The sequence below is a fragment of the Mesitornis unicolor genome, unplaced genomic scaffold, assembly GCF_000695765.1.
Source record: "Mesitornis unicolor isolate BGI_N332 unplaced genomic scaffold, ASM69576v1 scaffold7920, whole genome shotgun sequence".
Classification (NCBI taxonomy): Eukaryota; Metazoa; Chordata; class Aves; order Mesitornithiformes; family Mesitornithidae; genus Mesitornis; species Mesitornis unicolor.
The window spans coordinates 51,045-55,654 of NW_010156267.1; positions in this window are offsets into that span (position 1 = coordinate 51,045).

Consider the following 4,610-nt stretch of genomic DNA (forward strand, 5'->3'; position numbering starts at 1 on the left):
ACGTAGAATTCATAGTGAACTACTATTATATATTTTTGGACAATTCTCTAGCAGGGAAATAATTTCACATTAAAGTTAGTTGTCTTTTTAGAAGGCATAATCACATAAAGTTTTCAAATATTCAAGTGTAAATCTACTCTCTGGGCATAATCCAAGGTTTTTTTAAACTTGTATTAAACTCTCATGATTTCAGTAGGCTCGGGATAAAACTGGAGGACATGGTCAGTTATCATAGGATAGGATCTGAAGTGGTTACCATTAAATTCATATCTCTTTGGAAATCATCATGTCACACATCAAGGAGAGGGGTAGGAGTGTGTGAAGAGGAAGACTGAAGTTGCCCAGAAGCATCAATTAATTGTAGTTTCTAGCCTGAGACTGTGTTTGATCTGTACTTCTGAATAACAGGTCAGTTATAGGAAGGCCCCCTAACAGTGATCCTCCAGGAGGAGGATTACAGTAAACCTGACCTGCTCTCTGAAGTTTCTCTAGAGAAGTATTTTTTGGAAACTGTAGATCAGACTTATTTATACTTGTGTTGTATAAAGGAAAAAAAATACTTTGTGTGCAAATATAAACAGTAGCTGAAGTGTTGATTATTTTTACTTGAGGCCAAAGCATGTGTAGGTCTTTGTTTCCTATTCAAACTTGCATCTAGGGGATTTATTTTCCTAAAAGCAAAGAACTGTGTTTCCAGTTGTCCTTTGCTTAACTTGCACCATTTCCAAGAGACATGGGAATTCCATTGTGGCATGACAAACTCCTTTCACTCTAACGTCCACCCACAGGCTTTCAGTGCAGAACGTCAGTCTTGCTTGTGTGTTCCAGGCTTGTATGAGTGGTGGAGTTGGGTTACAGACCTACAACCCTAGCATGGGGTTTCAGCTGCTGTTATCTTCCTTCCCTTATCCATCTATTCTACCTCACAACACTGAACTGGAAGCAACAGTGGTCCAAGGTAATGGAGACTGGAGACCTGAGTCATGGGGAAGGCAGATACCACATCCTTCTAAAGATCCATGTAACCTACAGAAGATCTTTGGTGCCACCACGCGGTGCCACCATTGCTTGTAGCTCTCGAATACAGGGAAGAGGTGTGAAAGGCACCGCTCAGCTGCATGAGCATAGAAGCAAGTGTAGCTTTGCCAGCTCCCAGCCCCAAGCTTAGGTGTTCTATAGAAAGAGCTGTCACAGCAGTTATTCTCAAGCAAGGTGCCTGTCCTATGTCTTGTGGGTTTTCTAGTCAGCAATGGCATCATTTAAGGGTGTGAACCTGCCTCCTTCACTTAGCCAGGGCAAAACAGCATCTGCAGCCTAGGTTCTATGGGGTAAGATTAGAAAATATTTCCACAATGATTGCTGATGCATTTCAGACTTCATCCAAATGACAGGTGCTTGCAAACAACCCCATAGATCTCTGCTCCCCCACTCCACTGCCAGATCCTTTGTTGGTGTAAGAAATGGAGCCTCTTTCTAACACTTCAGAGAATCATTGTGGGCTGGCTGTTGTGTGGTTGTTCCCTTGTCCAAAGCTGGGAATGGAACTAGACAGTTCTCATGGACACATATGTTTTTGTTCTTAAGAAGACACCTTACGCTTCCCAGTGTGGCTGGCTGCTGCAGACATGCAGTTAAACAGGGGCTGTCACTACAGGGCTGGCCGGCCATCACCGCTGTAGTGTGGAGTATGCACAGACTCCCTTGCTACCCTGGCTCACTTGGCCCTGGGGAGAGCACAGGCTAAATGATTTGGGCTGGAGGCAACCAGGACTCTCTCCTGAAAGCGTTGCTTTGAGTGATTGTTCCTGCCAGTTAACACATAGAAAAAATCCTGCAAGCTGTCATTCGGCCCACAGACAGGTTTATTTACAATCCGGGAAGGTTGCAGCCATGGTACGGGGCCTGCCGCCCAGGGAAGGGAGCAGGCTTCCTGGGCCAGCCTGTGGCACAGCAGGTGACACCTGCAAGAAGCCAGCAGTGTAACCTCCACTTTTTCAACTGTCTGACAAATGGGCAGAGATACACCCAGACCACAGGATTCTTGAGCACTTTATTGGAGTAAAGCACAGGACACAGCCATCATGGTGTATTTGGCCTGTGGGCAGAGCAAACTGCCTGAGGAAGGTGGTAAACGAGCAGAGGCCCAGCAACTGCAGTGCCAGAATGACTTTTCACCCACAGCTCTTCTTTCCTGGGTGCAGTAGCTCCATCCGCTTTCCCTGGGAGCGGGGACTGACTCTCGCTTTGCCATTTAATTAGTGAAGGAGATACCCCAATGCCCCTGATGGTGACTGCAGCTGGGCCCAGGCCACCATTACCCACCTGTCCTGAGGATGCAGTGGGTGAGGGCCTCGGCCGTGGGTGCCATGGGTCTGTGACCGTGCAGCATGGCCCAAGGGCTCAGCAACAGCATCAAGACCAAGAGGTGGGTCAGAAGGGAAAGCCTCCTTTCTGCTCAATAAAAAACAAACCGATATGCTGAGATGGCACCATTCATTGTCCTGCAGAGGGGAGAAAAATGAGTGCCATGGGTCTGTGACCATGCAGCATGGCCCAAGGGCTCAGCAACAGCGTCAAGACCAAGAGGTGGGTCGGAAGGGAAAGCCTCCTTTCTGCTCAATAAGAAACAAACTGATATGCTGAGATGTGCACCATTCATTGTCCTGCAGAGGGGAGAAAAGGGAGGAGTGACCCAAGAAGAGGCTGCTGGGAGGATTAACACTACTTATCCCACAGAAAAGGCTAAAAAGTGAAGCATTGGCCCCAAGTCCTTAAGACTGGCACAGTTAATTTCATAGGTGTATCTCTTTCATGAATTATTATGGCTTTTGTAACACTGGCAAGGACCTTGCCTTTGAAGATCCACCCAACGATGGCCCTTCAGTGCCAGGTATCTCAGCATCACATCCTGGTTTCTCATTCACATACAGTTGAGACCCAGGCTTAGCTAAACTGAGAGCTGTAGTGAAACCTCAGAGATGAAATGTCTGCAGAGATAAGGTGAGGCAGGACTGTGCTGTCTACAGGGACTCATATTATAGAATTTATATAAAGCCTATTTCAACTCAGTGGGAGTGGATGGTTCTGCAGCAGGCCAATACTGCACAAACTACTTTCAAAGTAGGTTGGACCAAATGACAGTCCAATGGCAAATCTTGCTTGGAATAATGTGCAAAGGTCTGATTTTCAAGTTTCCATTGGCCATACAGCTCAAGAGATTCTAGATCTTGAAATACTTCTTAATCTCTGTGTTCTAGTTCTAGTATTATATCTACATCTTCAAGCAAAAATGAAATCACTTTCAATATAAGTAAAACATTTGACCGATGCTTGTTTATTGTCCTCAGTCATCACCACCTGCCCATCCCAAACTGTCACACGTGCCTGTAACTGCAGGCAAGAGTTTCCCATCCTGGTTCATCCCTAAGTCCTGGGAACACATTCACCACTGGTAAACACAGGCCTGATTCCCCAGGAACCAAATAGGACTGTACCACCTGACAGCAGTATTTGATATTGGCCTCAAATCTAAATCTTCATGATTCCATCTATCACATTTTACATTAGGTTTTGTAACATTTGTGTGTGCTCTAAATACTACGCAGACTCTCTCATAGCCCTCTGCTTTAGACAGGAGTCCTGCCTTTAAAGGTATACAGGCTTGGAAACAACTGATTCCACAAATGTAGCATTAGAGAAATAATTTATATAAAACCTTTCATCCTGCCTGGCACATAATTTATATGCACTGCAGAGTTGACTCTGAGCCTTCCAAGTGTGATTGAGACCCAAACATATAGACTTTACACAGGAGACTCCTTGCATACTTAACATTACTATGCATTAAATAAATGGAGTTCCCTCTGTGGCAGAGGGCAGTAACCATCTCTGTCTTACCACATTACATATCAAGGGAAGGACAATTATAGTTAAGGATATAAAGCTTCCTTTTCTCCAAAAAAGTGCCACATGGAGCTTTCAGTACTTTCCATCTAATACAAGACCACGCAGGAATCATCACAGTATTCATTTTATCAAAGTCAAAAGTGAAGATCTGAAATGGACCTTCTTAGTTGTGAATCTTTGATTCCAGAAAGTCTTAAACAGCAAGTGGAGAGCACTATACCCTATGGCCTTTCCAGACTCTAATTTGAGGGCAGGACAGCAGCTATGAGGTACTTGTGTGTCTGCACAGGCCTTTGGCCTCTCCTTCAGAGAGCTGATAGAGGGAATATAAAAGCCACTGGACAACAGCTGTATATGGCACTGCAGTTCATGGCTCAGTACTGCATAGTGCTAAGCACCCTCTTAAAGGCTGAGAATTCTTCACTCTCAATGTCTTTTCCGGCACTTGAAGGCCTTGAAATCCTTCCAAGCTTAAAACATCTTGTCATATCTTCTGGGATTGGCAGCCCCTGTAAAATTCCACCTCTCAAAGCTTCCCTGCCTTACATGTTAACCAGAAATTATTATTCCAGAAGAATGCACCGAAGCACAGCTTAATCAAAGTAAAGCAGTCCACTTCTTGACGATTCACAGGTGCTTTTCGTTTGTGTCTTGGAAAGGGCAGAGATCCTTTCAGAGTCATCTGATTTAGCATTTGCAGTGCC